Source organism: Barbus barbus (genome assembly GCF_936440315.1).
Source record: "Barbus barbus genome assembly, chromosome: 2".
Taxonomy (NCBI): Eukaryota; Metazoa; Chordata; class Actinopteri; order Cypriniformes; family Cyprinidae; genus Barbus; species Barbus barbus.
The window spans coordinates 13513697-13525813 of record NC_136730.1 but is presented as its reverse complement, the minus strand read 5'-3'; the positions used below and the strand labels follow the sequence as shown (position 1 = coordinate 13525813).

The 12117-nt window shown below is 31.6% G+C and overlaps 1 protein-coding gene across 4 annotated transcripts in view; it reads left to right on the top strand.

Annotated features, from left to right (window-relative positions):
• The window catches only part of LOC306884645 (proprotein convertase subtilisin/kexin type 6-like), a 76550-nt gene that overhangs the window by 29587 nt on the left and 34846 nt on the right, over positions 1–12117 (top strand). The window lies entirely within an intron of this gene.

Sequence of the window (12117 nt, the reverse complement as noted above, 5' to 3'; positions counted from 1 at the left end):
GCCCCCTTTGCCAGCTGTGATGCCTGGTTACTGGTTTAAACTTGGTCCAGGTTTTTAAAAGATTTTTGGGTCAGCACAACTTAATACTGTAGCTTCAACAATTGATTGCCAATTCAAAGTCAATGTTTGAATAAACTGACAGCTCGGATGCCCAGATTATGCAGAGCTGTAATAGCGGCTAATGGTGGAATTTTTGATGAATCAAAAATGTATAAACTGTTTATGTAATAAAATATGTTTTCGTAGTTTGTGTTGTCCCTCATCAGTGCAAAATTATCACAAATTAAAAAGGATTCATGCCAATATCGTCCAAAACCCCACTTTTCTAGGCCGTTTCCAAACTTTTGGAGGGCAGTGTATCTATCTATCTATCAATCTAATCTAATTCCAGTGAATTGCATACTTTTACAAATGAAAGGTGCTTCATCTCATTTGATTATTTTCTCCTTTGATTTGTGCAAACTTAAATGTGGTTATGCATAACGGTTTCTTAAAAAGGTCTTAACTAATTTACTGCTCTCTACACATTTACATTTAGAGAAAGCTTATAGTGAGATATTGTGCTTCCTTTAATTTGGTCCTTAAATGTTCTTTACTTGGTCTTAAAAGAAGTCTTAAACTAACCTTCATAAAGCCTGCAGAAACCAAAATGAATGATCAAAATACTATAAAACCTGCATTAAAATCAAAAGACTCAATGTTATGAAACCGTGTATGTATGTGTGTGTGTGTATATATATATATATTTCATCACCCCCCCTCCCCCCCCCCCCCCATCACAGTTACCGTCTCATCTCATTAGTTTAAAGCACCTTTGATAATGTGGAAAAAAAAATCCCCAGTTTACTGATCCGTTTCCAGACCTCATCCTCACACATGACTCAACTGAATCTGGACATCTCTGCAACACATCCTGCTTTTTCATTTCCAGCGTTATCTGATTCTGATGGGAATAATTTATTTCCATCAGGAGGGCAGTGGTGGGAACTGGAGCATGTCTAAGCGTTATTATCTTGTAGCGTGAATCATTATCGGACCTCAGAGAGGGACGACGTGTCACACTGCTTAGAAGAGCGATGTACAATCAGCAGACGTGTCGAGACAGTCCACTTGAGCGCCATGAATCACTTACGCATTCAGTGCAACACTTCAATTCTCAATTCAAATCCCCGCGATATAACCTGGAAGAGCTCTGAATTACTGGGATATTGTGGCAAGCTATTGGGCTTTATGACACAGTCTCCATATTTCCAGGAATATCTCAATTTGTCTGTGCCGTGGTGCTGTTGCGTATTGAGCAGTCGCCTCCTGCAAACAAAGGAGGGATAGGACATGTTTTCTGCAAAACTTTACTCATTTTTGTTTGATCAAACTTGTCTTTGATCCAGTACTATTTCTATGGCAGTTTAGGGAAGTAACTACAAGCAGTGACACGGTTTTATTTTTATACAGTTTTATTTATATTATTATTCATTAATATTTTGAATTAACATGTATTGTTATATTTTTATTTTATTTGTTTTTAATTTGAGTTTTAGTTGTTTAGTTTTTAGTTTTCATTTTTATTATTTTTTAAATCTGTATAGCTCTAATTTAGTTTCATTTTTAGATTTTTTTTTTTTTTTTTTCTTTTGTTTGTTTGTCTTAGTAATTTTATTAATTGAACTTATTTTGTTTCAGTTATACTTGCCAGGGAAATATTCCTAATTTTAAGTTTTTGACCTAATATTTATATTTTATTGTAGCTTTAATTCAAGTAATGAAAATGTTTTTAATAGTTTATTTCAGTTAACAATTATAATAAAGAATATATATTTCCTACCTAGTATATAAATAAAAACGCAACTTGATAAATGTAGTTTACATTTTTCAAGTTGTAGTTTTTATATATATGCTGTCATAGTATTTATTAATATTTTAAATATTATTATATATTTTCCGTTTTAATTTAATTTTTTAGTGATTTTAGTACTTATTTTACATTACATTACTTTTACTTACATTACTTACATTTTTAGTATTATTATTATGATGTTTATTTCTTTATAGGATTTAATTTTAGTTTTAGTCATTTTAGTTCTTAAACTTGTTTTTTGTTTTATTCTAATTTTTGTTTTCAGTCTTTAAGTTTGTTTTTCATGTAATATTTATATTTTAGCTTCATTTAAGCTAATGAAAATGTTTAATTAGTGCTGTCAAACGATTAATCGCATCCAAAATAAAAGTTTTTGTTTACATAATATATATATATGTGTGCGTACTGTGTATATTTATTATGTTTATGTAAATACAAACACATGCATGTATATATTTAAGAAAAATGTTATGTTTATATATTAAATATATTTATATATAATATAAGAATATAAATATATAAATGTATATACATGGAAATATTTTCAAAATATATATACTGTATGTGTATTTATATATACATAATAAATATACACATACATGTATTATGTAAACAAATACATTTATTTTGGATGCGATTAATTGCAATTAATCATTTGACAGCACTAGTTTTAATACTTTGTGAGCAATAACAACTTTTATTATTGTAGTTATTGTTTTTTATTTCTAATATTTCTAATTTACTTTTTCTTATTCTTATTTCAGTTTTAGTTTGAGTAATTAAAAAATTTCAGTATATTTCAGTCAGTTGTTACGTAGTGCATTTTGCGCTTCAGCTTGAGCATTAGTTTTCCTGTTTGCACAAACTGTTTTTGCCTCGCTGTGTTTTGGATGGTGGTATTCTTTCACGCAAACACAACCATGCCACACTGACACAGCAGCATCACCGTGTCAGCACAGAGCCGGCAGATCACGGCCCGAGCGGGAATGTGGCGGTCACACGGACCCCGGAATGTTTGGCTCCATTTGCTGCAGCATTGTTCCGAAACGGAGTTTGAATACGCGACTGTTCTGTGTGGCCTAATTTGAACTGTGATATCTCACGCTGGCACGTCCAACTACTGATGTATATTGAAAGGGATTTTCTGTCCTTTCATATCTGGCCTCAGAGGATGCACTGTCACTGCATTGAAAGGCAGATTATGGCGGTGATCTGTTGAAGGGCATGATGAAACATTGTGACCTTAAAGCTTTATACTGTTTTGTTTTAGTACAGTTTTAGAGAAAATATAAGCTGCATTTTCTTTTCTGGATTACTGCATTGCGTATTTCCTTTAATAATGGATGTAATTAATAAAATGGTTATCAGGAGTGTTTCATCCCTATCAGCAGCAAGTACAAACTTGATTATTTGTGAAATCTAATTTAAATAATATGGGGGTGGAATACATTTGCATCCAAATGGTAATTCATTTGCACGGAGTTTGACCCCAAAGTGCTGCTATTAACTGCTTGATCGGCTGAATTAGATTTTGTGAAAGGGTTTGTGTAATATACTTTAAAAAAAAAATATCTTCTGCTCACCAAGGTTGTGTTTATTTGATTAAAAATACAGAAAATCTGTTATATTTAAAATAACAGTTTTCTGTTTGAATATAAAATGCAATTTATTGCTGTGGTCAAAGCTGAATTTTCAGCATCATTACTCCAGTCTTCAGTCACATGATCCTTCAGAAATCAATCTAATATACTGATTTGCTGCTCAAGAAACAATTCTTATCAATGTTGAAAACATTGTTGTGCTGCTTATATATTTTAAGCTCAGAAGAACAGCTTTTATTTAAAAAATTTTTTTTAACAATTGTCTTTACTTTCATTTTTTTGTCAATTTAATGCAGCATTGCTGAATAAGAATATTTGAAGAGTTCATTTGCAAACACGGATAACTCAGTTAACTGTTTTTAGCAGTTTTCAAAAATCTTGTTTTTTTATTGTGCATTCCAATTAATCTCAATCAAACTGCAATTGGGTTATTTTGATTAGGTAAAAAATAATAATAACAAAAACATAACATAATAAAAAAAACATGATTTTTGAACATTTTAATCTGTTTTTTGCAAATAAACTCTTCATTTATTTATATAATTTCATTTTATCCCCAATTTTAAATATATAAAAAAATAAAATCTAATGCATTTTAATTAAATATAGTTGGATAAAATGCAACATTTACTTTTGGCCCACTGCCTGTTTGTTTACGACGCAAACTGGGATAAAACAGTCTATACTTAAAACCAAAACACTGTGCAAAGCAACACAAGAAGAAAACACTCCTAGTAATAATCAGAAGATACTGGATGCTGAATATACTGTTGTGTAGATCTGCATTTCACTGATCTTTGCAGTGGTTAATCAGTGCATTAATCTTGTGTAGTATCAACACATTCAAACCAGGGCATTAACTGATGCATATTCACATTTTGATTTGTCTTTAATGCATTGTGTCGATGACGTCGTCTGTCCTCTATCAAGGACGCCACATGGCTTGATTTCTCTTCCTCTGTATCCAAGTTCACATAATTTGCAATGTGCGTTGAAAGAAATCGATCATCAAAACGAAGCAGCAGCTATTGATCGTCTCTGGGCCTCGTCTCTGAGCCGGCTGATGGGATTAAAGACCTGTCAGCGCATCTCTCAATAAACTCTTTAGACACATCAAAAAAAAATTTGACATTTGCCAAGAATTGCCCCGGTTTGGAGAGGTAGTTGTTTTTATGTGCCAGTTGGGGCTCAAAGTGTTGATAGCAGAAAGGTTTGGATTGAATCTGGCAGGAGGCGATGGATCGCTGTGTGTGTGTATATATATATATGTATGTATCAGTGGGGATTTCTTTAAGACTGCAAGGGAAGCTCGGCTTCCCCTATAATGTCAAGAAATTAATGGTCAAACATGTACTATTGTGTTAACATTTTATTGATTAAAAATGCGTTAGAACACGTTCATCTCGACGAGTTCGTTCAGAATCAGCTACATATAGCAGGTGAGTCGATTTCCTTCTCATATATTCCCGTAGCATCAGTGTATTTGCCTGTTGAAGCCCAGCGTCCATTGACTTTAATGGGGCCGCTTTGAACAGTTTTTTTCAGTGCTTCGAAACTAGACGGTCATTGGATAAATGCTGCGATTATGTCCCGCCCCCGGACGCTCAGCGTCTCTGGGGGTGAATGGAGGAGTGGGCGGGGCTGGACTCCGGGCTTCTGCGTGATGATTGGAGGGTTTGTCGAAAGACTGCATCTCCTTTTGATTGACAGCGATTGTGTCCTATAAGAAGTCGCTGATGCTGAAGCTATTCGAGCCAGTGTTGCCAACTTAGCGACTTTTCAGACCACCCTAGCGACCTTTTTCCCCAAAAGTGACTAGCGACAAATCTAGCGACTTCTTTGACAAACCTTAGCGAGTCTCTGTGATCGCTGGTACTGCCGCAACGGCGCGAGGTCAGCGCGCACGCACCTCTTTCTCTGTTCAGTGAGCGGCTGAGAGGAGCAGCCCGTTCAGTTCAAATAGATATTATGTTGCTTCTCTAATTTTACATGCAAATATAGCCGAAATCACAGCACAGGAATTGTCTTGTCTTATCTTGTGTGTATTATTTGATTTAATCAGACGACGGCTCGATTATAAATTAGGATTTTTGTGCAGACTAACTTCTTGGGAGGGAGTGCTGGTTATGTATTCTTAAAGGGCTGCGTTTCAGTCACTATTTCATATTTATCCCGTTGACTGACAACATAAACAGTAAAATATATGAAGGAAAACAGTTTTGAGAATTTGGCTGCATTAAAATACAGTATGAGCACAGAGAGACAAACAAATGTAAAAGACAATATGACGCGATGGCGTCATGAATATGCAAATTAGCGCATGACGTCATCACTACTTTCCATCGAAAGAAGTTGGCAACACTGATTCGAGCTCAGTCCCATAGTGGACTTTGCAAGTGTAGTCAAAAGACAAACTGCTGCAACCTATTTCTTGATATTTGCTTGGCGAAATTGCTGGCCAATTTTCATTATACATTTCACACAATTATACACCACATTCCTTGTTTCAGTTTAACCTAATTCCCACATTTCCTCCATCAAGTTTAATGTTTTTTTAGATTGTTTGTTCATTCATTCATTCATACAGTAGGCCAGGCGGTGAACTAGCCAGCTAGCAAACTGCACACAATGGCAGAATTTACGTATAAATAAATGGACAATTTTTATGATGTAGGCCGAAAATGAGCTTCCCCTCTTTGAAAGACCAGCAGCCGCCACTGGTATGTATGTATGTGTGTGTGTGTGTGTATATATATATATATATATATATATATATATATATCATATGAAATATTATCATATGAAATATATATATATATATATATATATATATATATCATATGAAATATTATCATATGAAATATATATATATTTCATATTTATCATTTTTCATATCATATTTCGTGTATATATATATACATATACACATATATATATATATATATATATATATATATATATATATATATATGTATATGTATGTATGTGTGTATATATATATATATATATATATATATGTATATGTGTTATTTTACTCATCCTAATGCTTGAGGAAGTTATGAACAAGGTGAACTTCAAATTTTTGTCTAAATTCCACGAAATTGTCAACGTTATTGATTGTCAATTTAAAAATGTACTCCTTATTAGTCCATCCACGATGTAGATTAGTATTTTTTCATGGGAAGTGAATGGGTGCCGTCAGAATGAGAGTGCAAACGGTTTTAAGATAAGAAAGTTTAAGATAGTTGAAATGAATCTGGCAGGTGGCCAAAAAAACGCAAGCATGCATTTCATGAACTCAAATGTCATCATGTGCGTAATTACTCAGATGTACGGCAGATATTTTCTTACCTCTCTAGAGTCAGAGGAAGCGTCAGATGTAGTTCTGTTCTGTGAACAGGTACTATAAAAAATCAAAAAGACAGTGGGTGGCGGTGCCGCATTTGAAAAGTGACGCAAGTGACTGACTATCGCAGCCTAATTCATATTTTGATATATTTCATCATTTGTTTTATATATTTTTAGCTTGTTTCAGTAATTTTATGTGCTTATATATTTTTAAATGTGTTTTTTACTTAGTTGTCAAGGCAACATTTCTAATTTTCATCTAATAAAACCTTAAATTTCATTTTATTCCAACTTTATTTAATGAAAAAAAAAAAAATCGTAGTTGGTTAACAATTACAACATTATTTAGTGCAACTTGAATAAAATGTACCATATATAACATTTTATATTATTTTAATATTTTTAAGGAAATTATTGTCATATTTTTATTTAAAAACATTTTTATTTTAACTTGAATTGTTTTATTTCAGTTAGCTTTCATGTGTATTTATTACAAATTCAATCGTAGTTATGTTAATGCTAAAATTTTAGTTCCAAGATATCATTTCTAATTTTCTTTAATTCCTTAAAGTTTAAGTTTTTATCTACTCTTTATACTTCATTTTATTCCAGCTTTATCTCAATTAACAAAATATAAAACAACAATTAATAGTACTGTATAGCATGGCTTAGAATGAAATACATTTTTACTATTGTAAATATATATTTAAACCTTTATGGCATATAACAAGCGTATTAACTATTTTACAGAAGAAAGAAAGTAATACAGGTTGGAAATATACTGTGTGTGTAGTCTGTGTACAAATCACAGCAAATTTAAAATGTTTACTTTTAGCAACTAACTTAAAACTAAGGCTAATAATGAAGACAAACTCTGTTCTGACTGTATGTAACTTGATCAGGACACAAGATGTGGCTTGTAATCTGGTCACTGGACACAACAGAAGAACATGTTGTTTTAGCAAGTTCATCTAAACATGCTTTCCAGCAATAGCTGTTTTTGCTGTTTGCTCTTTGTTTTGGGGTTTGATCGATGGACTTGATAAAGCAATGAGGAGTATATGAGAAGTCCACCCTGTCTAAACCGTGTTTGTGTTGTAAAGATGTCAGCCTTTTTGTTTGCAGCTGTTCCTCTGAGAGAATCACACTTAAAGCAGCAGCTGTGATATTGATTTGTTGAAAAGTTTAATTTAGTTTCGCCAAAAAGTAAAATATTGTCCTGTCTAATACACATTTTTAGCTTCCCTACATCTGTCCTATAAAATCTGGTTATTAAATTGATCAAATGCACAATATCCATTGTTTTATTGAGGTCGGTGATCTTAAAATGTGATTTGCTGCAATAAAATGCTGAAAACTGTATCGTATATGCTACAAAGTGTCAGTAATATTTTAGTTGTTGATGCAGTATTATAGTATTTATTGCTATTGTGAATTAGCTTACATTTTTATATTTTCATTTTAGTTTGTTTTAGTGATTTTGTTCTATGATCTGTCTTTTTTCCATTTTTTTATTTCTATTTATCTTTATATTTATTTGAGTTCTTGGCTTATTTAATTTTTTTTACTTTTTACTTTATTTCATTTAGACGCCACGGCAACATTTGTAAATTTTTGTTTGTTTTTATCTTATATTTAATTTTATTCCATCTTTATTTCAATTAACACAATTTTTAGTAGTTGTAGTTTTAGTTACAAACGCACTTAATGAAATATTATTTTTATATTTTTTTTAAATATATTTCATTGAAATGTCAACATATATTTCAAAATCAACTTTAAGGTGCGAGAAAACACATTTACAATGTTAAATAAATTTGGGGTAAATGCAAAAAAAAATCTGTATTAATTTTTATATACATGTTAACAGTAAAATAACATTTTAGTTTGGGTGTAAAGTAAATATTCTCCTGTCCAACATGCACTTTCCCGAATGTATCCCCTGAAATCCAGTTGTTAAATTAATTAAATTCATTGCAGTTTTATTGCAGTTAGTACCTTTAAAATGTGACTTGCAATAAATGTTGAAACTGTGTATCATTTTGCTGAAGTTGCTTCTTGCTGTCCTTTGATTTTGTTCATGAGAAAATTGGACAAACAGCATGATAGCATTGAATAGCAAGTGTCATGTAAGGGAAATTCAGATTCATGGCTTAGTTTGCTGATGAGAATCCAGTCTCCTGCTGCGCCGACTCTCTTTAAACCATTAAAACAACTCCTGTGTGTGTGTGTGGTGCTGGCTGTGTGCTTGACCACTGATATTGATCATAGATTGGGTTTTATTTATAGCGTCTCACGCTAGGTTGGCTATTGAGAGGGTGTTAGCCTGAGCTTCCAGTCTCGTTAGCTTGGCTGCCATCTATCGATTTACAGTCTCATTGCTTTGGCTCTATGAAGTGAAAAATGTGATGGCTGAATGCCATAAACAGTTGTCCCGTGCTTGAGTCGATGCATTGTTTGCAGTTTTCTCTCGGAGTTGTTCTGTCGAACCAATCAGTGCTTTATATTCAGGAATCACGGTGTCAAGCATTACTGTATGAAGTGTGATGATGATGGTGGCTATAAAGACCAAGGCTTGTAACTAAAGTCTCATTTGGAAATAATTATAAAATAATTACATAAATATTAAAAAAAGTCTGTCTGTGTGTATATATACACACAAACACACGTGTATGTAAAGTACATGCTTAAATATGTTGTAAATTCCCAGTGTTTATTTTATATAGTATTTATTAATATTTAATATTTTTATTTACATATATATTTGGCTTTTAATTTTGTACTGTCAGTTTTCAATGTATTTATAATTGTAGGAGTTTATGTATATAGTTTATAATTGTAGGAGTTAATTTAAGATTAGTTTTTATGTGCTTTTGTCATTATTTGTTTATATTTTTCTTTTTATGTTGATTTCATATTATCTTTAATCATATTTATTACATACATTTCGATCATTTTTACATAAGAATTATTATGTTATTTTTATTATTTCTATATAGGCTAGGCGTTATTTTTAGTGATTTTAGTACTTAAGCTGATTTTATTTCTGTTAGTTGCCAAGGTAACATTTCACATTTTTGTTTACATTATTCAAATGTAAGTTTTCATTGAATATGTATACTTATATTTATATTTAAACTCATTCCAGCTTTATTTAAATGAACATTTTTAAGTAGTTTTAGTTAAGTTACAACACTGTCCACTATGACTTGATTTCATTTAAACCTTAAAATGTCAAGATATATTACAAAATGTTGGTGCAAAGTACGAGAAAATGTATTTCCAACTTGAAAATAAATTTAGGAAAAATGCTAAAAATTGTTAAAAATATTTTAGTAATTATGAATTTATTAATTATTTTAAGATATAAAACTGTTAAATTCAAAAATTTGTTTTAACATAATTAGTAATGATGAATTTATTAATAATATTTATATTTTATATTATTATAAAATACTTTTATATATCATAATAATATAAAATATGAATAAAATGAATAAATTCAGAATTATGAATTTATTAATGTTATGAATTATGAATGTATTAATATTATTTATATTTTATATATTATATTTTAGATTATTTTTATAATAATTTACTACTATTAATATATGAATCTCTTATTATTAATATCATTTTATTTTTGTAAATTATTAAATAAATATTAGCCAGTTTATTTTATTTTTATTTTGCATTTATAAACCCAGGGAAACATGTGGTCTATGGATGCTGTTTCTCCCAGGTTTCAGCTGAAAGTTTCCCCGCAAGCTGTTCTGTTAAATTGAAGAGGTGCAGCCTTCTGTTTTAAGTGCGTTTTCCTTTGAATGTCAATCACAAGATTGAAACGAGGCTGTAGCACAATCTCCAGCGAGTGTATTTCTGGGCAATGCTGCTTCTGAACGTGTGCTAAATAATGGCTCAGACCTCAAGTGACTAATTTTGTTGCCATCTGTGCACTGTTGTTTATCAGCACAGTCATAAAATGCCACAGCTGCCATTATAAAGCCGTTGAAACTGTGTTGCTCCCGAGCGAAAAAGTCTTTAATATCCAAAACAAGCTTCTGGATTGACCGAATAGATGATCCCGCAGCTTGATGAGCCACGAAACGGCATTGTGGAAGAGTAAATATGACAATGTGTGTGCTTGGTTTATTATTTTTCACACTATTAAGGCCAAGGTTATGCGTCATACAGACACTCTGATGCTTGCGATGTGATTTAAATGATTTGGGTTGGAATAAAATGAACAGGTCAGGCAATTTAATACTTCTTTATTGCTTTTTTTTAGCTTAACCATTCCTGTTAGGGGTGTGATTGATGCTCCAGCTGCACAAAAGATTATGGGAAATGTAGTTTAGTCATACAAACCTGTCGCTTCATAAACCAGTAGTTCTGTTTTTCCAATTTGGTTGCTATTCATGAAAAGTACACAAAATGTATTAAAATCTGTATAAATATTTATATATAATGTAGTTTTTTATTAAATGTTTTTAAAATACATACATAATATGCTTACGACTATTAAATATAAAAATTATGTATGTATGTGTGTGTGTGTGTATGTATGTATACTTTACAATATATAAATATTTTTTATATTTATATGTAAATTAAAATGATAAATAATTTATATGTAATATATAAAATGAATTTATATATTATAACTCTCCAAATACATTTTCCTATCCAAGTATATTACTTATTTTAAGATGATGGGAAATGTAATTTAGTCATGCAAACCTGTCATTTTGTAAACCATTAGTGTTGTTTATCTAGTTTTATTGCTATTATTCACCAACAATACAATAAAAAAAGCATTTAGTCTTCATTATTAATCTTTAATTAGCATCTCCAATTTGCGAAGTTGGGTTTAGCAGATTAAAATGGATCATTATGATATTGTGGTGTTATGTCTTCTCATCTTGCAAATATGATCGCTCTGACATGCCTTCATTGCAGCAGTGATTTTGTAGTTAGAGAGTAAATAAAGTCATGCTGTCTTTGACGATGACTCAAAGGAGGCAGGACTTTCCCAGAAGACCACTTGTCCTCAGAACACACTGCCCGCCTTAAGTTTAGCCATTTATCTTGTTAAGATTTTGTCTCTGTTGTTTCATAATGCGAGTCCCTTTACTCCAGATATGCTTGAGGACAGCCGGGAAAAACTGGGAAATTTTCCTTTTAGGCAAGCCGTTACAGAAAGCAGCCGTCATTTACGTCACATGCGTCATGCCGAGAATGCATTTTCTGCATTACAAGTTATCATTTACTCGCCCTCATATCATTCTGATTATTTTCCTTCTGTGAAACATT